This window comes from Helianthus annuus, chromosome 4 (assembly GCF_002127325.2).
Source record: "Helianthus annuus cultivar XRQ/B chromosome 4, HanXRQr2.0-SUNRISE, whole genome shotgun sequence".
In the NCBI taxonomy this organism is placed as follows: domain Eukaryota; kingdom Viridiplantae; phylum Streptophyta; class Magnoliopsida; order Asterales; family Asteraceae; genus Helianthus; species Helianthus annuus.
Window position 1 is genome coordinate 192,929,643 of NC_035436.2, and position 24,825 is coordinate 192,954,467.

The window sequence follows — 24,825 nt, forward strand, 5'->3', positions numbered from 1 at the left end:
TGAATACAAATGAACGTTTATGCACACAAACAAATACAAACGAACATATATTCATTTTAGAATAAAAATAGCATTTCTCATCCCAAAGATTACCATCCACTAGAAATAGATATGTAATTAACATATTTCGAACATAGTTGTCATAAACATAACTCACACAAAAAGTAAGAAGTTTCTTAAGTTTTAACATAAAGTGAAACTGAAATGATCAAATGAGCGATGTTGGAGGCGTATAGTTAGAGGTGTACAAAAAGACCGGTGTTAGGACCGAAACCGATTTTTTTAAAAACCGGTTTCAAACCGAACCGGCGGTTTGTAGACCGCTTAGTATGCCTGATCTTTGAAACCTGTTTAAAAACCGAAACCAATTAAAACCGTTTTTTTTTTCGCACAAACAGGTTAAAAACCGACCCGAATCAGTTGGGACCAGTTAATGTCTTTGATTAAAAAAACCGTTTAGTAACCAAAACCGGTTATAAAAAAAACAGTTTTGTTTTTGGTGAAAAGAACCGTATCCGTTAAAAACCGGTCCGGTTTTAAAAAAATGATAGAATAAAAATATAACATATAAAAACCTTTAAGTGAATAAACACAAATGAACATATACGAGGAAACTTAAATGAACACATTACAGAATGTTCACGAACATAAACAAATGAACGCATCATTTGTTCATGTTCGCTCGTTTAGTTTAACGAAAGTAATATCTTGTTCGTGTTTATACATTTAATAAACGAACTTTCCACCAAACAGTTCATTTAACGTTTGGTTCATTTACAACCCTACCTGTAAATGTCCAAAAGGAGAGACAGTAGGATCGTTCGTGAGCCACTTAGCCCTATTGTAAACGTATTGTAAAATTTATTTTTTGTTATTCATAATACATATGTAAATAAAGATATAATTGTAGACTAAGACAAAAATAGATGATGACCCATATCATTATCTTTTTATTATGATAATGAGTTAGAAGAATTAATTAAAAGGAATTTGTCATATTCAAGATATTAAATGGAATAATATGAATATATATGCATAATTTAGTTCGATTATGGCATGTCCCTACATATTTTAATACTTTCCTCTTACTACAAGTTTTCCTTTCTAAAGCATAACAGATCTCCTCTTCATCTTTAATATGGACTTTAACTTTTGTTGTATTTTTGGTACATTTATGGTGCTCATTTGAAGACCATATTTTCATTTATATCTCCTAACTTCCATATAGTACACAAATTTGTACAATATATACTTAATGTTTTACTTCATCTCCCTTTATTTTCTTGATCACATCATAGTACTCCGTTACTCAACAAATACACTTAACAATGTCAAACTGTGACCGAGCATATTAACTTTAACATAAAGACATACATGTGTTTAAGAAGTTGAGATATGCTTGTCGATCAGTTCTGTTTAGACATAATGGAAAACATGAAAACATACATTTGATTGCATCAGCACAGGCCAGCAGAGAATCCAGATGGAGACGCAGCAACAGTGTTTGACATGATTGTCAGCTTGGTCTGGTTCCTCCTTAGGTTGCAATCTAATGATGGTGATGATGAAACCGAATAAGGGAGTTCGGCTATGGAGATGGAGGCGATTTTATGAGTGATGTTATTGTGATTGGAGTCTAACCCTTTAACCTTCTAATTATCTTCTTATATATGCACCCAAGAGGAAACCCTAATTAGTTAATAAGGGTGATTGGCCCATCAACAATTACCAACTAATTATTTAATAGGATTGTTTTTTTTTTTTTTTTGAACAACAACAAACGAACTTTTATTCATCCAGAACAGAAAAGAAACGACATATAGCAAGATGCTAAATACCGAGACTTTTCACTCAAGTATACAATCTAGAATATTAAGACTTACATCAAGGAAAAAACGACAAAACGAAAAATACAGTCTAGTGAGAACATTACTCCCTGAACTTGAAGATTTTCCATTCGTTCCATGTTATCTCGGTGATTTTTGCTCCATATAATGTAAATGATTATAATGGCTGCTAGATTAAATATAATATAAAAATATATTTAATCTTACATTCTCCCACTTAGCCGAGTAATTATTTACTATGAGTATTAGATAAGCCTGATCAGGAGTTAACACTCATTTTAGCCATAAACAAGTACTATAGCAGAGAAATACAGCCGTTGAATCATTATGCGACTCAGGACCCCCATTAGTCATACTATAGCCTTAATTTAAAACCTAATCGTCATGATCAAAATATGCATAAGCCTTTTGTTTGATTTGTAACTTTATTTGTCTATATGCCATTATATCGACTTGACATATTCTTAGAGACATACAAAATCAAATTGATGAGGAAAATTAACTAATACTTAGTCATTCATAGTACGATATGCAATTGCGCATGGCCATTAATTAATACCCGTCTATGAGCTCTCTTAATAAGACTTATGGGTAATAGCCCTTCAGTTTTAGGATCCTTAAGCATATCATGAATGTATTCGATACAAAACTTAGTTTCCTCAATTCGTTCATAAACGAATAATTAATTGCGTATCGAAATTTAATGCAGGACCTCTTGAACTGTTACCGTTCAAGGAGTCATGGTAGCTGACTTTATCACACTAAGTCTTCAAAACATTAATTATATGGAGTTAATAAACTTATGAGTCCACTGATAAATTTCCAACAACATTTAGTGACTATATTATGTCGTTATAACTTAGGTTGTTAATATCAGTGCATTATGACTCCTCCATGAGATAGGTTTTGTCTGCTGACATAAAGATATACCCGAAATTACATTTTGTCATCTTTGAATATTACAAAGTTAAAGTAATCAACCGGTTTTTAGTTCTCACTTTTTTCAAATTTTAGCCTCTCGTTTCTTTTAAAGATATTGGTAATACTCCATTAGATGCTTCACATTAATCTAGACATATCTAGTGTGTTGCAATGTGAGTAATATCTAAACGAGTATAGACTTGAACTTACATAAGGCTTCCAATTAATGAAGCGTAAATAAATAATCTCATTTACCATATTATCCTCTGAAGGAGAGCAATATTGTTTGTTACATATGTAAGGACCCATTTAAGGTTAAACTTATGGAACGAAACTAATGTCCCATTGGGTCTATCTCGGTATGTTATGATATCAATCACGTAAGAGATATCTTTGAGATCTATTATATCAAAGTTTGTGTTAACAATGCTTTGACTTATGTAACATATACTTGTCAAAAGAATATCATCTATATAGACAAGTTTAATTTAGTTGCTCCCACTCATTTTGAGGTAGGTACATTAATCCACTTGATTGTTGATGAAAATAATTACGTTAAGATTTCATCACATTATGATGTTTGCATTAACCCATACATGGATTTTATTGGCTTACAAACAAAGTGTTCTTTAACCTTCAGTTTGGAACTTTCAGGTTGTTTTATAAACATGTAAATATGTCAGTCATTTGTTAGGGAAAATTGTTTTAATGTTCATCTAATGTAGCTTTAAACTATTATAAGCTACTAGAACATTGATGATCATCAAAGAAATCTTTTGATAATTTATCTCTTCCTTAGTATAACCTTTGACAATCAATCATGCCTCTTCGTGTCTTAACGCTTATTTCAGGATTTGGTTTAGTTATGAACACTCTTAGGTAATTCAATCAAATCACAAACGTTATACGAACACATAAAATCAGTTTTACTAGAAAACTGTTTTATTCCATTTAGAAGATTGATTGACACTAATGGCTTAATTAGAAGAGATTTGATCAGTAAACTTTTCCATAATCCATTTCAACTTCAGTTAGGGAGGTTATGTAATCATCAAAGGTAGTATGATTTTTAAACCTAGATGACCTCCTGAGTTGATTATTGGGTTTATTAGAAGTTTCAGTTTTATGGATTAGCTCTTGGTTAGGTTGCTATCATTTTCAGGATTCTAAGTTTGTAAGAGTTGGTGTCGTATGGTGTACAAGAGGTGTAATCGGAGTTAAATTTGGAGTGAAATTTAATGACACTCTTCCCCCCGCCTCTTGTATTCCTTGCAAGTCATGATAAGGACTTTGACTGCTCCCACTGACCTTAGAAATCTTTAGGAACTCAGCATGCTTACTTAACGACCAACAAATTCTAATAGAGAAACAAGTTAATGACATTAGTCATTGTGATTTCTCTTGTTGAGGATTAAGTTAGTTTGGGTAAGAAATCTAAGTGTGCCCACAATTAAGAACATTGAAACTTTTGTAATAGTAGCATTAAATTTTAAGGAGACAAGTTATGATAGAACGGTGTCGAGATGGAGCAGTGTCTTGTACAAGAGGTGTAAATTGAAGTAATATGAAGTTTTCACTCCCCCACCTCTTGCAACTATTGCAAGTTATTATTAAGACACTTAATGCTCCCACTGATCTTTAATATCTCTAGAATGCTACAAGAGAAGTTTCAATGAGCTACGTGACGTGGGAACCTATCACATATACGTTAGACTTTATTTGATTTCTTTAATGTCCATATATCATAAGAAACTTTAGGGACATTTTTAATAGAAATCTTATTAAGTATATATATGAATAGATTTCTTCTAAGACCGTGTGCCATATGCGATAAAATTTAGATACAAGTTGATAGTCTATTAAATGATAAATGAATTATGTCTGAATATTCCATTTGGAATAAGTTCCACCAATGTCAATGAATGACTTATGATGGACCCATACTTATTCCTTAAGCCAAGTAATATTTAGGGCTGTAACGTCATGATTTAAAATCACTTAGAATGAGATTAGATGAAAAAATCATCCTCATTAACCATGTCATGATTTCTCATGAATTTTGGTTATAATGGATGAAATTTATAAGTCTCATTTTTTTTGTCAAATTCTCATTTGCATGATGACAAAAGTTGTGAAAGTGTAAAGTATCATCTAGTTTTATCTTAGTAATGTTTCAATCCAGATATTTAGAACAAATAATATGAGAGTTTAAGGTAAGTGTGACTTTATGTTGTTGGTGCAGTTGTCTGTCGACTACATCTTCGTTCGTGTCTTAGAATGATAGAATGACAAAGAGAGAGAAGCCCGAAGACTGATTAAGACTGAAGAACTGAAGACAGCATTGGTGTGACTCGATAGTCGACTCCATCAACATCTGAGGGGGAGTCTGTTGGTGCACTACATCTGCTGATTCCGTCTTGTATCGAGTCATTGTCTTAGAACGTTAGATCTGGGCACGTAATACTAGAAATAGTGAAAATGTATAGGTTTTAGAAGTTGGGCCGCTTTTAGAGTCAAATTAGATAGGTGGATCGCTCTTATGGTCATTTATTTGTAGGATCGTTTGGAGACCCGAACGAGTCGTTCAGAGGCTTTCTCCTTGGTTTCAGGTGCGGAATAACAAGAAACTAAGGTAGAAACAGCAGGCAAATCACTTTAACTACTTGTTTTACTGATTTCAAACGTTTACAGCTCAAATCTCGTACCGGCAGAACTTCGGCACGATTTCTACAACTGTTCCAAATAGAATCGCCTTTAGGGTATTTATAAGGATCTGGGACCGCTTATTGGACAGGCCCAATAAGCGGCCCATACAAGTCACTCATAAGCGGTCCATAAGTTTTGCCGTTCGAGCGGTCCAAGCTATTACCACTCGAGCGGTTCAACCCATTAACCTAATGAGCGGTCCAGCCCAATAAATGACCATAAGAGCGATCCACCTATCTAATTTGACTCTAAAAGCGGCCCAACTTCTAAAACCTATACATTTTCACTATTTCTAGTATTACGTGCCCAGATCTAACGTTCTAAGACAATGACTCGATACAAGACGGAATCAGCAGATGTAGTGCACCAACATATGTTGACTATGCAAACCTCACAACATTCATAACACTACTAATTATGATACTATATTCCGATTAATCTTCAGAATATATAAGGTATCGAAAAGCGTTGTTAGAAGATTGCTTATTATGGTTCTTATAGCCTTAACATTTAATTTTGTCACTAACTCTCATGTTAGTTATTTGTTGACTTCTGGTAAGGAAACGTTTAGAACTAGAGTCAACTAATCATGTGTTACTTGGAATATTAAAAAATTATCAGACTTAAATATCATTAGTAAGTGACTACCTAATTAGCTTATCCAACTGTTCTTCTGAATAATGAATAGCCTCGTTGCTTATGCCTAGTCTAATGGCATAATTATGCAGTGAGATTTTCCCTTGAAGAACCTTATAGGTGGAATTAACACTTGTAATTTGTCTATGGACCTTAGAACAATCCTCTTTTAAAGTTTAAGTGGTTGTAAGGTGAGTAACAACTTATTTTCCAGCTTCAAATATTTATTTCTTTGTACATATGTTGCTTATCAACACACTCATTTTCCTTTGGTACTTTTGAGTGTTATAGTTGATTTATAAGGCATCAAATTGTACAAGTGAAAATCTTAGTATGTAATGTACTGGAAAAATGTACTTATTTCCATGCGTAAGCCCTTAGCTTTATGGGTCATGGTATTGTACATTATTATGTATTCACATATACCACTTAGCTTTATAGTTTAGAATTTTAAATGAAGGCATGCATCTTAGGAGCTCTTGTGATTTTCCACAATAATAGATTAGTCTTAGGAAAAACTTAATCTGGAATAACTTTAGTGATAGCATTATGTTAGAGAGTTCTTGATTATCATAAGAGACATCATGTTCGATTTATCCTATTCATCATGCTCTAGTTTTCTTCTGTAGTACCTTTATCAGAAGAGAGCAATAGGATTATCATGTCTTAAGAGATAATCAAGGATTTAATTTAAGAGCTAATTCTTATAGAAACTTTAAATAAAGCAAAACATTTTAGGCTTAAGAATTAGAGTGGATGAGATATATATAGAAGAAAATTACAGTGAGTAAAAATATGGGTACTAAAAATAAGGCAGACGAAATGAGCATAAAAAAATAATAAAGGATCATTGATATAAGGATCATTATATGAAGAGGTTGTGATATGTCTATTACTAACATCAAAATAATAGACTTATTTAAAGTTCTACTTAAACGTTTGGCCAGAAGTGTAATCATTTAAGCATGTGTGCAAAGTGGTTGTAACAAATCAACTTTGGCCAGAAATTGAGACAATCACTTTAGTTATGCACTTGTTAAGTATGCCATCTATGAAGGAATTAAATCACCTTTGGCCAGATATTAAGACATTCATGTTTATGATGCACACTTAACATAGCTTTCGTAATACTTGAACGATAAGTAGATGTATCAAATCAGCTTTGGCCAGAAATGATACATCAGAAGCTCATTCAAGTTAAGCCATTTTTTTGTTTTGTAAAACATTATTTGATCCTTATTAATTAACTAAGTAATTACAAAAACCAATTATTTAGTAGCAAACCACTTGACAGCGTGCCCTCGCACGGGGTTCGGGGCGGAGCCCCGAGCTAAATTTTAGTTCACATTAAACAGCATAAAATAATGAGGTTTTGAGTAAGATCTCGACTCGGTTATGAGGTCTCGAGTCAAGTCTCGACTAATCTTGTAACATTATGAGGTCTCGACTCATTAAGGTCTCGAGTCGCAACCTCAGTGTCTCGAGTCGTAATCATGGTCTCGACTACTGTGTTTTATGAGATCTCGACTCCTTGATGAGATCTCGAGTCGCAACCATGGTCTCGAGTTGTGACGATTGAAGCCCTTAGTCGAAACCTCAGTGGTCTCGAGTCGAAATCTTATGGTCTCGAGTCGAAATCGTTGTCTCGAGTTGTAAATATTTGAGAACACTTATGATTTCGAGTTGAGGCCTTGTGGTCTCGAGTCGAGATCTTGGTCTCGAGTCGTAACCTAATGGTCTCGAGTCCACTGTTACAGCTGTTAATGTAAAAGCATAACTGAAAATTTGAATTCTTAGGAATTGTGATAGAGTTTCATGTTTTAACATTGATCTAATTTTAACAGAATATTTCGAAAATTATAATCTATTTATCCTTTTAACAGATTTCGAAAATTCTCATTAGACAAAACAGATCAAAATTAGGAAAACATTCAACAATTCAAATTATATTCCAAAACATAAAGGAATATCGAATTTTCCTAAGAACACATGATGAACCCTAAAAAAATAAAAACATGATTCTGGAACCCGAAACCTGAATATTAAGGTTTCATAAACAGATTTCGGACATTAAAAATAACCCATTTGATTTCGAGTAAACATTTAACTATCCTTTTTCCGAAAACAATGATTTCGGCTCATCAGACTCGAAATCGGCTGATAGTGATTATGAAGTTGTTCAAAATTTCTGTTATCATGATTTCCGAAACACTGACTCGAAACAGTAACTCGAGAACAAAGTTTCGAATTTTATTAAACTTTGAAAATTTATGTTTTTCGGATTTCAATCCCAGAATAATGGATAGAATCAGAACTGATTTATCAACATATGCTCTGATACCACATGTCGATCAGTTCTGTTTAGACATAATGGAAAACATGAAAACATACCTTTGATTGCATCAGCACAGGCCAGCAGAGAATTCAGATGGAGACGCAAGAACAGTGTCTGACATGATTGTCAGTATGGATGGCAATCAAACCCGAACCCGTTGGGTAAACCCGAAACCCGACACATTTGGGACGGGTTTGGGTTCGGTTAATCGGGTTTGGGAATAGTTTTTATTTTTTTCGCGGGTTTGGGACGGGTTTGGGATTTAGTGATATACCCGTTTACCCGACCCAATTACCCGATAAAGTGTACCCATTTACCCGATTGTATACCCGATATAATTTCTTTTATATTATTAAATGTGTATATATATGATACATCCATTTTTTACACATATAGGTATTCTATTCCCTATATACATTGTAGTTATTTGATATATATTTTATAATGACAATACAAAATGTAACCGGATAATAGTTACCCGATAAATACCCAACGGGTTTTGAGATGAGTATACCCAACGAGTAATCTTTTTAAATTAACGGGTTACCCGAAACCCGCGGGTATACCCGATACCCGATGGGGATTTACCCGCTAGAAACCCGACGGGTTTTGGGACGGGTTTGGGACAAACTTATCTAACCGGGTTTGGGTTTGGGATTACCTAAACCCGTCCCAAACCCGACCCATTGCCATCCCTAATTTTCAGCTTGGTCTGGTTCTGTCACACCCCCAAAATCCACATGCGGAGTACCATCCGCTTGAGGGCGTGACTGACCAGGATCCAGCCACCAATTATACTGAGCAATTTAATTAATAGCAAAAGTAGTATTCACCAACCACAGGGTTAGCAAATATCATAATCAAGTTCAAAAGTTTTAAGTTCAAATAGTAACATAAGTAGCGGAAGCATAGGCAAAACAGTTTAAAACAAAGTTCATGGTTCAAGTAACACAACACATGGGTTAGACGACCACTACACATCCCCAAGTAGCAAGCTCCTGAGTCACTGGGTACCTGCAAAGCATGCAGTAGGGTATCAACAAAAATGTTGGCGAGTTCACGAGTTGTCCAGTTTTTAATTACCAAAAACTTGTTTCACCAGTTAATTTATCCGTTTATACATGCCATGGGGAGCTACCCCAAAGTAAGCGACTAAACTGTTTTTCCAATACCGAATACTAATTAACCTCACGTTTCCGCAGTGCCCCGTTTGTCAATGTTCTATCATCATTGACGGTTGTCAGTGTCTATTAGTTCACGCCCGTTCCCAGTAACAAGGGTCGGTGTGAGGCTGGTTAGACCTAAATAGCGCTATCAACTAATAACCCGTTCGCCAGACCCCGGCGACTAATCGGTATAATGTAGTAGGGACTTAAGTGATAGAGTTTCGTTTAGTGTTGCTCGTTGCATTCCGTATAAACCATAATTAACCAAGAGTTCCCAGTAACAAGGGAAGACAATTAAGTTTGTTCCCAGTAACAAGGGAAGAAAAGTAAGTTTGTATCCCTCACAGGGGATAGCGTTGTTTTTATTTCCGTTTCCCAATCCACCGGGAATGCATGCTTTAAGTTGTGAACTCACCTTGGGTTGCTCGGCAGATTAGCTTGCTTGGTCAAGCTTGCTGGTCACCACGTCCTAACATGGTTACCAGTATAGGTCAGGTTTGGGGTACAAGTAATCACGTATATCCTACATGTATCTAACACATAGAATGCATACAGTTATCTGTTGAGTTATTGGGCCGGCTCTAATAGTTGCACAGTCAAATAGTAACAGTTAACACATAGTCCAGTCAACAGGCAACCCAAACAAAACACATTATGGCCCAATAACCAAGGTAGGCAGCCCAGTCGAGACAAGGTGGTCTCGACTCGAGAACGTGCGGTTTCGAGTCGCAATCATGAGATCTCGAGTAATGCCGGCATGAGTCGCAACCTCGGGAGTCTCGAGCTTAGTCTCGAGTCGAGAACAGGAGATCTCGAGTCGAGACCTTGCCGGTCTCGAGTCCTTGAAGTCTGTCTCGAGTTGTCACGTGTTGGTCTCGAGTCGCAACCCGGGGTCTCGACTCGGAACCACGGATGCGTGCACAGGTGGAAGCCTTCTAGAATATCTGATGTACTATCCAATGAGATTGCATGTTCATGAAATTGTGTACTATCCAACCATAATGCACAAACATGTTTTCTTGTCTAAATCCTAATTAAAACAGATCAAACATCACATTTTCAAATATTCATCTCATATTCAAATAGTTCATATCATATTCAAATAGTTCATGATATCTTGTTCAACTCATACTCATAAAGTTCTTCGTGAGGTCATTCAAGCATGAAATTTGTGATTAAGGATCATGTGAGCATTTATTCTTGATATCACGTCAATCTTGCAACCCCTTACCAAACATCCTAACACTTTTCTAGCATGAATCCCTTGTTTAAACATACTAGTTTATCCATAACATTCATCATTCATACGGTTTATGAGGAGCACATTGTTCATCTACAAGTTGCATATTCACAGTTTACTCATCATGCATCATTTAAACATTCACAACAACAAACACCTATTATGCTACACATTCATTCAAGTAGTATCATGTTGTACCCTAAAATCACTTTAAAGACCAAACAACTACAAAACACATACCGGCTGGATATTGAGGGTATGGAGAATCAATGAACTAGCTTCCGAATGATGATAATGAGCTGATTTCCGAGAGTCCTATTGCTGCCGGTTGAGTCCGAGAGGTGAGAAGGAGGACGGTGATGGTGTCTTAGGGTTTTAGTGAGAGAGAGAGAGAGAGAGGGAGAGAGAGAGTGTGGGTTGCCCAAAAATGGCAAGGTTGACTATCATCATGGGTTATATACCAGCTCCAAGTTGGTGCACCCTAATGGGTTCCGGATGGATTAAAGGAGGGGTGCAGCCCAACGGCCCAACTGTTTACTCGAGACCGAGTGGTCTCGAGTCGGGTTCGCGGTCTCGGCTCACTTCATACATATGTTTATATATATATATATATATATATATATATATATATGATTACACATTATACGTACACATTATAGCACATCAAGATAAATCACATCTTTCATTTAATATAATATACACATAATGTCGATACAAGATAGTTGCTCGGGAAAACCCAGAGTGTCACAGGTTCCTCCTTAGGGTGCAATCTAATGATGGTAATGATGAAACCGAATAAGGGAATTCGGCTATGGAGATGGAGGCGATTTTATGAGTGATGTTATTGTGATTGGAGTCTAACCCTTTAACCCTCTAATTATCTCCTTATATATGCACCCAAGAGGAAACCCTAATTAGTTAATAAGGGTAATTTGGCCCATCAACAATTACCAACTAATTATTCAATAGGATTGTTATATATTTTGATCACTATAATGTAAATGATTATAATGACTACTAGATTAAATTTAATATAAAAATATATTTAATCTTACAATGCTGTTTTAATGTGTCTACTTTCTAGGTCTTATTTTTGTCACCCACACCTTATGCAATTGTACACTATAACAATAATAGTGTGCAATAAATCATGCAATGTATGGGGTTGTTTGGTAAATTTTGAATGGTTAAGTGTTAAACCAATAATATGTCTGAACAATTAAGTGTTGAACCAGTAAGAGGTCTGAACCATTAAGAGCCAGTATAAGGTTTAACCGTTCAGAGGCAAATGTCTTTGCAATTCAGATTAGAGATCTTAACCATTCAGACTTAGTATAATGCTTAACTATTAAGAAACAAATGTTTGAACCATTCAGAAATCTGCTCACGAAACAAACAGTCTGAACCATTAAGTGTTGAACCAGTAAGAGGACTGAACCATTAAACTTTGCTGAAAAATGTTGGCAATGGTTTAAACACCTGCTGAATTGGTAAACTTTTTTTAAAAAAAAAGAAAAGGGTGTGATTGGTTGAGAGATTACATGGACCCCACCACACACACCCATCTCTCTCTCTCCTTCCTCCCTTCACCGCAGCCCTCTCTCTCTCCTTCCTCCCTTCCCCGCGTCGGCATCCCTTCCCCGATTCAGCAAACAAATCGCAGCGGCAAAGGGTCGGCGGCGGTGTTTAGCGCGCGGCAAAACACTTTGCCGAGCCCTTTGCCGCACCCACACCGGACACCCTAATGAAAGCAGGATGAAGATGAGAGTAAATTCAAACTGGTGTTTAAGCTATAGCTGTTGTCCCGACCTTGTGACTAGTTCGAGTGCGAAGAAGTTATTTAAATATGAATTTTGACATTTTGCTTAAGAATGTATAATAAATTCCATGAGATGCATATATAATATAAAAGGACTGCAATTACATTTGTCTTCAAGTCAATTGGGTGTTCTTCTCACTTTGTAGTTTGTAAGCTAGGTCCATGGAAACTCTCTCTTATTTGCATTGCCATTATTCCTTTCCAAAACCAGTAATGATTTATGTGTACTTTAGAGAAGAGTAAGCAATGTGGGCAGAAAAAATTTATTAGCGAATCTAGAAATAAGACTGCGGGGTATGGGGCGGAGGTTTGGGCGTGGGTGGGCTGAAAACGCCCAAGCCACCACCCCGGGTGGGCATGGGTTTGGGCGTGGCCCCTTTTTCGTGGGTTTGAAGCCGGGCGTGGGGCGGTCTGGCCAAGCTGACATGGCGGGCTCTAATTGGACAAACCAAAGAAGCCGTTGGGCTAGCCGTTGATTTAACTATCAATGGCTCAGATCTAGCGAAGCCCACCAAACCCACGCCCCCAACCCCCGCCCCACCATACCCTGTTTAAATGTGGGTCGCCCCATGTCTGTCACCCAAGCCACGTGTTAACAAATGCCCCAACCCAAGCCTAACCCCCGCCCCACCATACCCCGCAGTCTAATAGTTACATGTCGAACTCCTACACACATGGGAATCTTAGTTAGGTTAGGGCGCGTGCCTAGACTAATACACAAATTTATATGAAGAAAATTCTACGCATTTAGGACATGTTGAAAGCATGCTAGAATAAGGACGTATAAACACAAATACACTAAATTAGCTTAAAGTATGACCTTTTTTTATCGAACTCGAGAAACCAATTAAATTTTTTCGCGGTTCGAACAAATTTTTGAACGTTTATTAAATTTTTAGTTTTGAAGGCGTTATTTTTTTACCTACAACTTCAACAACTTGCTTAACAATGGCTTTAGTTCTAGACTTTTGTTTACTAAATAGTTTTTTTTTTATTTTTTTTATTTTGTTGTCATGTGTAAAACATTACCATCGAGAACTAGCTATCTTAGACCATCTCCAACATTTACTAAATTTTTAGCTTTAAAAGTGTTAATTTTACACTTACAACTTCAACAACTTGCTTAATAATGGCATTAGTTCGAGACTTCTGTTTACCATATAGTTTTTTTTCTTGTCATGCGTAAAACATTCGCATCAAGAACTAGCTATCTTAGACCATCTCCAACGTTTCAAACAAAGGGCGGGGGCTCTTTACTCCACATCAGCAAGCTTTACGAATACCCCCCCCCCCCTCCAATCTCTCTCTCTCTCTCTCTCTCTCTCTCTCTCTCTCTCTCTCTCTCTCTCTCTCTCTCTCTCTCTCTGTCGGATCCCCTTACGGCACCAGATTATAGATGTTGAGCATTTCTTCATGAATTAGGGATGTCCTTCATTTTGGTAATCATTTTTATACACCTTCAAAACTATATAAGAAAACGTGATTTCCATATATATAATACTTGCAACTCTTTTTGTATTAGCAAATTGGATAACTGCAAGTTTTGAAGGGTGAGAACGAAGAAGCTTAAACGGATGAAGCCTAAACCAATTGAAGGGTGAGAACGAAGAAACTTAAACGGATGAAGCCTAAACCAAACTCAAGCTTCACTTATTTGAGTCCGTAATGCTAATAGAGAGTGCTTAAGGTTGTGAATCACATATATTGAGCCTTACGTATTTGACTAGACACCATTTGTGTACCACTTTTATGACTTTCTTTAAGACAAAATTGTTTGCCTTCTGGTGTGAAATTTGTTGATCCAGGGCTCTTCCAACCTTTTTGGAGGCCCAAGGCGAAATGAAATTCTGAGGCCTTTTTCCTTCTTTGATTATTATAAACGATACGTGTTTAGAAGCAAGCAAAGATCTAACACAACTATAACATAGATAGATTTGCTTGTATAAGGAATCAAACAACTCTAAAACAATAAGTTTACACTAGTATTAATAGTTAGCATATTAATTTTCTTGTTAGTGGAGGCCCGATGTTCTTGGAGGCCCTAGGCCCAAGCCTGGGTTAGTTGTACTCTAGGTCCGGCCTTGTGTTGATCATATCATTTAAGCTAATGATGCAAGTTTATGTTACTAACAACGGGATTAATACTTGATCAACTTTTGTGTTTTCAGCAACACATGCCTTTTGGTATGTAATTTCTTAACGGTTAACATTTGTTGATCCTTTCAGTTGTATAATGATGTATATGTGAGCTAGTAGTCCAATACACATGTGTGCATATAAGTTTTAGCTTTCAAATTCAAATTCTCAAGCACATACCATAGAAATATTTTTGTCTGAATTCATTGTGATGTCAGCCAATAGTCTAATACACATGTGTGCATATAAGTTTTAGCTTTCAATTTTAAATTCTCAAGCACATATCATAGAAATATATTTGTCTGAATTTATTGTGTAAATAGACTAGTTACACATTTCAAGCATTACTGCATATCAGTGTGTTTGAATTTGTTAACGAAAAATTTCTTTTAATCTCCAACGTATGTGAGACTTGAATCTAAGACTTTCTCCTTCCAAACCCATGTATGTGTCGATGACTATAAGTCTATATGATGGTGTTTGTTTTTCTAAAAAAGATCTGCACAGGCTCTACTGTCTGCGCAGCACAAACCACGTGCAGACATTGTTATCTGCAGACTGTTTGTTTTTCCGAAGACGTTTTATTAAAGAACGTTTGCGTGAACTTTTCTTGATGCAGACTTGGCCCAACCACTTCTAAGATTTTCTAAGCTCTGCAGAGGGTTAAACACCGCCACTCACCACCACCCATTGTCCATGTCTACCACCCATCGTCCACGTCTACCACCCACCTCCACCACCAGTTTATTTAGAAGTATACATACGTTAAAATGTGTTATTTTATAGGAATATTGGATTTTAATATTGCCAACTATTTGTCGTTGGCCGCCAACAGTCCCAACTTTAAACATAAAAACTCGCAGTCCTAATTTTTAATATATTGGCCTCCAATGGACCCTAACTAACAGAACCCAAACGCCGTTAGTCTCCGGTCGCCGAAAAAACATTTTTTGGACGGAAAACTTATTTTTGGCCGGAAAACTCAACATTTTTGTCTTGAACCTCTTTGTAACCTTATTATGGACCATTGGGAATCTTTTTCTAGTAAAAGCCCTAATTATTAAAGTCGCCGGAAAACTCACTTTTCACCGAAAAACTTCTTTTTTGCTGGAAAACTCAACTTTTTAGACGGAAAACTCAACATTTTCATCCCAAACCTCTTTTTAACCTTAGATCGGACCTTTAGAAACCTTTTTTCTGGACAAAAACGGTTTTCCGACGACCGGAGACTAACGGCGTTAGGATTCTGTTACTCAGGGCAGATTGGTGATCAATATGTCAATAGTTGGGACTGCCAGTGGTTATTTTTGGAATTGGGACTGTTGGCGGCCAATGAGGAAGAGTTGGGATTAAATCTAAAATTCCTATTTTATATTTTATTCTTAATGGATCAATGTTACCTTAAAAAAAATAATTTCTTATTGTTATTTTTCAAAAGATGGTTTAATATCAGTTTAGAGTCGCAAGTCGATCATGTATCACAAATTCACGCACATCGAAATTTTATAGCTTTATAAATGGCGTGATGATCGCATTATGGGATCGATAGTAAAGGCAGTTTAATTGAGAACTAATTTAATCGACTTTAATTTAAACATTTAATGTTGTATATTCAAACAATAATTGTCTTGTAACATTATAGCATGATGGTATCACTTTAATAACACTATTATTGGCAGATGATGTTTGCTTTTGAAGTTAACTCAACCCGCAACTATCACTATAGAGCTCACTTGTGCAGTCAACCTCAAACCCATCAATCAGAAAAATTGAAATAAAAACGAGAAAAAGAAAAAGTTTAAATGGATTCAACTTTACTCATTTGTTGCTACATCCATGATTTCAACAAGTTAGGTAGCCCACCCACATGGCCACATGTATGCATTGTGCAATGCATACTTGTACTTTGCCAAAATAGCAACACAACCGTTGTTTAAAGTACAACCTACTATGCATAAAAGTGGCAGTTGAGAAAAGTACGATCGATATTCGTAAGAAAGAAACATTCAACAGAAGATCGGCCCCACAAAAGAGTGTTAGGAATTAGGCCATAACCGTCTATAGACCATTGCCACTCTATCTATATGTTACATTTTTACCTTTTAAAACTCGTATAAAATATGTGATTAACTATATCTATATAGCTTGAGTTAACAATAACATACATTTGATTGAATAAACAAATATATAAGAGTTAACTTCTATTTTGCTCCTTGTGGTTTTGTCATTTTAACGGTTTTGCTCTAACATTTAAAAAGAGCATTGACGCCACTCAGGTCTTCAATGTCATAACAATTCAGGATGGATTCGAGTCATATTAAGTAACAGTTCAAGATGGGTTCGGATCATATAAAATAACTTTGTATGCGTGGGACTGGGAATGGGCTGACCCACAACATTTTTTTTTTGTTATCTTTAATGAATAACTATAGTAAGTTTTTATAAGTGATTAAGTGTATAATTGTTCATACGTATTCTAAATATTATGTGTCATAAACTGAGTCGACACTTTTTTAATTATACGGGTCAAAATCATTTATGTATTCACTGACCATCATTGGGGAACCGATGGAATTTGCAATTGTTCATGATGGTTCGTGCATCATACTTTGTTTTTAGGTTGTACCTCATGCTTGGATGGTCTCTTTGGCACGGTTCAACGCCCCCACCACAACGCAGGAAGGCTTAATACTAGTTTAATATAATTATATACAGGTTGACATTTAAAAAAAAGAGTAGACTAATCAAGATTTTTATTTAATCTTGTTATAGAAATTAACATCATACTATCATCAAATTCATTGTTTATGTACCAAATGAATAATTCTAGTTCTATGAGTATCATATCCACTTTTGGATACTGAAACTTATTGAACACAGAAAATCAACTACGTGACATTTGACAGATCGGTTTCATTGATGTGATGTTAAGGGGATGTATTATACATGCTACAATGATATGGTTGTTGATATTAACTTGTCGACGTTTTTGTTTTTATTTGAAAGATCTAACAAACAATTTTTATGTACCAGCCATTTGTATGATTCTCTATAAAGTTTTATGCAGTCATTATTATATTATATATTGTAAATTAGGAACACATGTTGTACCCTTTGCATAAATGGTGTTTTGCACAGGTTTTTTTGTTTGTGTGTATACAAGTTGTAACTTTTGTTGCGGTGTCCTCTTTGTCACACTCCAACCGATGGCGGAAACATCGGGGCGTAACACTGATCGAAACAGATTGTCCAGAAGTTTCCATAACAACTATATATTTACCAGATATTTAAAGCAACATGTCCCATACCATGTCATAAATGATAATATAATTATTACATAAAGATCTAGTCAAATTGTTCTGTTCCGACAACTCAGATTTTTATTACAGACAATTGTTTATTGGTTTCTAGACCTTCCCTAGCCTCGATTTCATCACCGTGCAATTAAGCATCCTAGCAACTTAAGCACCTGTCACATACGTTAAAGTAAAGGTCAATACACATAGTGTGAAGGCGAGCATACAAGTTTGATAATAGCATATAGAGTTCGAAAGCGTTATGCATAACCAGCACGTACACAGAGTGAAATGAGGCATGTTAGTTATCGACATGAACCTATCGATACCAATGACCGCGGGTTGACTGCCCAAGGCAGTTCGCGATACATACTCACCACTGCGAGCTATGTAGGTAATTGTCCTTAACAACCCCCGAGTGAACGGGTGCTGAGTCCAAACTAATTGTACTACCGTTGCTAAGCCAGGTAGACAGCATTCCATGTGTAAACATAACAAACAAGCATTCATTTAGTCACGTATACATGCGCTAGCGGTTAGCGTTTAAAGTATTGCGTAGCGTGTTCGATGTGATTTTGTATAAGTAACGTATGTAACACCCAAAAGTGCGTAAAGCAAAAAGGGATTGAGTATACTCACAGCAGTTAATGGATTGAAGGGAGCGCTAGAGAGTAGGGTTAGCCTGAACAGATTGATAGCATAACGATAAGCGACACGTAAACGATGCAAAGTGCAAGTGGGTCGGATAGCAGTTCGATCGGATGGTAATCCGATCGGATAGCCAGTCGTGCGAATGGTAGTCCGTTCGGACAGTCGTCCGGTCGGATGACTGTTCGAGTGGATTGTTTCTTCCTTTGGTGTAACACCCCAAATTCTTTATTTATAAACTTTGACCTTAAATAATTTTGTTTGTGTTAGATAATACTTGATGAAAGTTATATGATTTGAGTGTGATTTACAAGTATTTTTATCGGGTTAATTTTCATCAAGTTTCATATTAAACAAAAATATATAATTAAGGTCAAAGTTTATAAATAAAGACTTTGAAAATTCAAAATATGACACTTTTAGTGGGACGGAGGTAGTAATAAGTAGTGATGTTTTTTTAAAATATATATATATATATATAAATATATATATATACATATAAATTAGTAAAGAAAGATGGTTAAGTTAGAAGGTAAAGTACTAAAGTGAATGGGGATTAAATGATGAGGGACTAGATGTGTAAATAATGTTATAAAATGATAAAAGAAAGAAACCAGACAAGTCTGGTTGGGGTGCGATCGTGAGAAGCCAGGAGGGGACTCCTACTCCTTCCCTCACAAAACCCTAAATCACTAAATTCCATCAATTGAAAGCCAGATTATTAAAGAATCGAATGCATGACCTAAGAAACCTGATTATCTAAGTGTTCTTGATCTCAAGTAAGTTAAATTTTGTGATTTGATGATGTTTGATTATGTGGGTTTTGTGTGATTCGTGAATGTAATACAAAATTCAGTATGATTAATGGTTGCTATGAAGGTCTAGACATCATTAGATGCTAAATTTTGAATATGAACATGATTAGGGCAAAACCCACTTGCATGTCAAGTAATGTTTAGCAATTGTGAAGTTTTGTATGTTAATTTGATTGTTGATTGATGAAATTGTTATGAATAATTGATTTAGAACTATGTGCCCATGATTTGAATGGTAGATTTCAAAATAGTAGGATGTTTATGTTAATCAATGAGAAGAACTATGGAAATTATGCTTAGGATGCTTATACATTGTGCTAAACTAGTGATACGCACACAATGTGTTCGACGAAATGCCTAAGTGAGTTTAGTTATGGTTTTTACATGAATACTTGTTAAGATTGATGCAACTTCCTTATGATAATGATGTATGTGAATAGTAGACGCCATAACGTACTATAAGGATTGTGAAAGTAATGTTTATGAAAGCTAAAGTATGAGATTATGACATATAGGCACGAAGAAGGAAGAAGACGCAAGTCATTCGAAGGCACAAGCATCTCAAGATCGCGGTAAGTTCATATGAATCTTATGTACTCTATTTGTAGATTCATGAATAATAATATTTGGTACTATGAGTTTAGTGTAAACTAGGATTTTGACCCGCCGCGCGTTACGGCGGCGTCGAAAGTTAAAGTAACTCGTATTTATACTGTATATTTGACCCGACTCTTTAATTCTTATTATATAACTATTGTTTTTTTCAGTTTTTTACATCGAAATAGAATTCTCAATCAAAACTCTACAATTTCAGTTAAATCACCAAACTAAGGCACTAATCTAGCAAACAAACTTAATCGATTCTTAATTTCTGAACCTAATTGCAGAACAAACTAACTACACACTGAGTTGATCTAAAACATGTTAACTTAATGCCAACCAAACGATCTCTAATCATAACTGAAGCAACAAATATCTAATCATAATCAATGTGGAATTAGAACGGTAATTGATTGCTGCATCGATCTAAATGAACTTGATGAAGAAAGAAAAACCCTAACTCTTGAGAATTAATAAAAAGAAAAAATAGAAGTTTGTTATCTAATGGGTACATGTTAATGGAAGCAATGAACAGACATGGAGAATAATCAGGGCTTCACAGATCCTGATTGAGTAGAAGAGCGGAGACTTTTAACAGCCCACGGATGACGGAAGAGGAAGAAAACCGCGGGTGTGAGTTGTGAGACGAATTCTGCGGTTCAGTCAAAAGTCACATGAGAAAGGCATGGTCGGAACCACCGACCTTTATCTTTCATATTATATACTAAAATGAAAAATAGCTAAAAAAAGAAACGGGTCAAACAGGTTAACATGTTGAAAGTTGTTGCTTAAAAACAATAACAATCATCATTTTAAAATGGTTACCTTCGGTCAAATTGAGGTAGAGGTTATACGTTTGAGCGTTGCGATTCCTCTTTATAGAACATTGTGTTAGTGATCCCACCGAACCAGGCTGTAAACATAAGCAAGTTTGACAAATAAACAGGTCATTAAATATTTAAACTATTCCATAAATGACGGTTTAACATCCATTATTGGCGGCTCAATATAATGAAAACAATAAAAGCGAAACGCAGATGTTTGCTTTTTAAATACTACCAAATTCGTAAATTACCTAAAACAAACTGTCAAGCGTCAGCTATACACATTCACACCATGCGTTTCCTTCAACGTATATTTTGTACCTGTATGCATAAAATTAAATATGTCTGTTGATTTATTTTTTAATCTGCTTTGGTTTTTTAATTAACTGCAAGTTTATTATATATGACATTTCAATACACACATGAATAATGTGTGATTGATAAGGTTGTATGCCTTAAAAATATACTTTGAATGATCTATTTCATGAGAAACTTCATCTTACACGAAACAGAACGCGACTTGTGTATTTGTGAACTTCATCTTATACGGACATAACACCTCTAACTTGGAAGTTTATTTTTTGGCGTTTTTATAACCTTAGCAGGTCAAACTGTGTTCGTGTCCCCTCTACTCGAGATCTACCCATTTAGCTACAAAATGTAACGTATAATTCTTTTTTAGCTTTTAAAGTGTGACATGAATTACCAAATCCACTTAATTTATTTGATATAACTGCCTCTTAAAATCTATTATTAAAGCTAGCAGGTCAACCTGTGTCTGTGTTCAAGTTTAAACTGAAACTACTGCAACTTCCAAACAGTCAAACACATTTAGGCTGACTCCAAATTAACATACTTTATGTTAACTTGTTTCAAACCTATCAATAACAACACAGCAGATATAAACTATAAAAGCTTGAGCTTTGTCTATTGAATGAGATCCGACTTAGACAATTAGACAAAATAAATAAATCACCAAATACTAACAAAATTTCACAACAACAAACAAAAAAACATAACAATTGCAGATCTAAATCAATAACATATATATCAATCATATCTAATTTCAAAAACTAACAACAATAATGATAACAATAATAACTCACCAGTTTCCATTCTAATATTTCTCTTAGGCGTTTCCGATTCCTAGCCCAATCGGAGAGGCTCGTACATCCATCACCGTCGTATGTCACCTGCCACCGTGTACGGCGGCGCTGCCGCCGTCATCAACCTCCACCGTCTCTCCTCCTCGGTCTCTTCCTCTCTTACGCCACTCTCTCCCTCTCTCTCTTCGTCTATCTCTGAGTCTCTCTCTCCTCGTCGCCGCGCCGGCACCAGACGGTGGTGGTGGCCAGCCGTTTCATTTAGAGAGGGTAACCAGGTGAGTGGGGGGTGATGCTGGTGGGTGTTTGTCGGACCAATATGTCGTCGGAGACGGAGTTCCAGTGGTCGGATTTCAGCGAGAGGGAGAAGAGATAGGTCAGTGGGTGAGTCTCATGAGAGAGCTGAGGGTTTGATAGGTTGATGAAAGAAAGGTACAGATAAATAAGACAAATGAGGGGCATGCATGTCATTTTGTGGGTGCACCGACATTGCACTTTAAGATTATATAAATTTCCATTACGAATCATGATTGATTAGATGCTATGAGTATATAATGAGAAATGTTCAAAAGAGGATAATGTAGTGAATATGGAATGACCCGTCTAAACGGTTTGGAATGATAAGTGGAATGATTGTGGAAATGTAAGGAATCGACTTGTTTATAACGGGTTAAATGATGTAAGTATATTGAAAGACATGGTATGTAGCGATTCATTACAAATGAGTCGGAAAGCGGTTGGTTGGATGTTTCCGAATGGAGGTAATGGTGTTAGTAAAGTAACATGACATGTTAATGGGTCGAATAATGTTAGTAATTAAAGGGTTTGAATTGTTATGCATTACAACTAACAAACGTTTTGTTGTTATGAATGATAGGTAAATCCCATGCTTAATCGTGGTGCACCCGGACCGAACACACACCAAGTCGCCCTTAAACGCTTCCGGTTCAAGACATCTTTTGGAATGGGTCTAAATCGTTTTTATGTAGTAAATGCTAAACTAGTATTTAGGATAATCGTAGTAGTTTGAAGTTTAAACTTATTTGGATACTTTAGATAGAATATTTTGGGTAAATTGTGTATGTTTTTTAGTTTAGCATCTTTTGAAAAGTGTCGTATAATGTATTTTGAATGGTTTCGTAAAAAAGTAGGAAAACGATTACTTTACGAATGGGTCGTGTCAAAATTTTCCAAAAATTTGTATGAAGTTTATGTTATTTGTCAAATGTGAAAATCGGGCGCCACAAGTTGGTATCAGAGCCGAAGTTTGAGGGATTCAAGTATTTGGGGTCAAATGCGTGAACTCAAACTAAAAGCTCGTATAAGGTGTGTTCGTTCCGAAGCGCTACGCAAGTAAGTAAATTATAAAATTCATTATGTTGTAGTTAGAAATAGAATGGGATTTATAGGATATTTGTTCTTAAACCGAGTCACACTGATAATGAATATGCTAAACAGGTCCGCAATTAAATTACGGACGCGTAGGAAAAAGAATCGGGCAAAACGGACTTGTAGAACTTGAGATATGATGTTTTTAAGAGTTATGTTGAGAATTTATAGAGTGTGGCATCAACAGTAGCAAACAACAAAACATTCTGTCGAAATTTGATGTTGGACCGTGTGCGACCCTAAAAAGTCAGTTAAGGCAGTTCATCTTCGTGTACAGAGGCGGAATCAATGTAAACAAAGTCACAACAGCTTTTCCTTTCAATTTCCTTCTCTATTAATGCTTTCTGAGTAAATTTTGACAGAGTTTCGACACCTAGCACATGACTTGATTTCGCTCCCAAAGTTACAGAATGAGATCACACATAGGTATTTATAGTAAGTCTGATTTCGCTCCAAACAGCAGGAGCGAAACCCCATGTGATCACTTAGGAGCGAAATCACCAAGATAACTTGGAGCGAGATTACCTACATTGACCTAGGAGCGAAATTACATTATATTCTGATTTCGCTTCAAATGACATGAGTGTCATTAGGAGCGAAATCTCACATTAAAACCCTAACTTGATTTCCGTGCTCCATTCTAACCTATCTAGACCTAAGACCTGATACAGACGCAGTTAACAAACATTCAATGTACCAACAGACTCCCCCTTGGATGTTGACGAAGTCTTCGGCGTCGAGTCTTCAGTCTTAGTCTTTTCTCCAACTCTGTCTCTTCATTATAACAACTCTATCTTCACAGGTTCAGAAACTCTTCCTATCTCTATCTTCAGTCTCCCCTTTGACTGTTGATCCAGAACTCTAGACTCCCCCTTTCACAGACTCCCCCTCTCGGAATGCTGGGATCTAGGATCTTTATCTGGTTCAAGCTTTGACTTTTTGATCCACAGAGATAATGAAATCCACAACCTGTTACTCAACCAATAACATTACAAACTATTGATTTTACCAATAAATCACAATGTCTATCAGCTTAGAAATCCACTCAAGTATTCAGGTCCAAGTTAATAACCCTGATTACTCAATTAATCTACCAAGTTCAACTTAATGACCTTGGTTGATTTCAGACAAAACGAACTGATTTAGATCATCACTTTTAAACATTTTCTGAAAATAACAAGTATCAAGTTAATGAACTCGTTTTTGACTTTTCAACCATCCAAACTACATCAAGATAAGCTCTCCTCATTCTCCAGTCCAGAACTTCTCCTGCATCTGCTTCAACTTTTGAGAATCCAACGATCAACTCTCCACTTTGGTTTGTCCGAAAATAAAGCAGAAAGG

At 36.0% G+C, this 24,825-nt stretch overlaps 1 long non-coding RNA gene across 1 annotated transcript; it reads right to left on the bottom strand.

Annotated features, from left to right (window-relative positions):
* Window positions 1-20,514: 20,514 nt before the first annotated feature.
* LOC110935201 lies at window positions 20,515-22,563 on the bottom strand. Its single transcript, XR_002588944.2, has 3 exons — window positions 22,096-22,563; window positions 20,991-21,078; window positions 20,515-20,817 (listed from the first exon to the last, which is right to left on the bottom strand). It is a non-coding gene; the product is annotated as an uncharacterized LOC110935201 (long non-coding RNA).
* Between the last annotated feature and the right edge of the window lie 2,262 nt (window positions 22,564-24,825).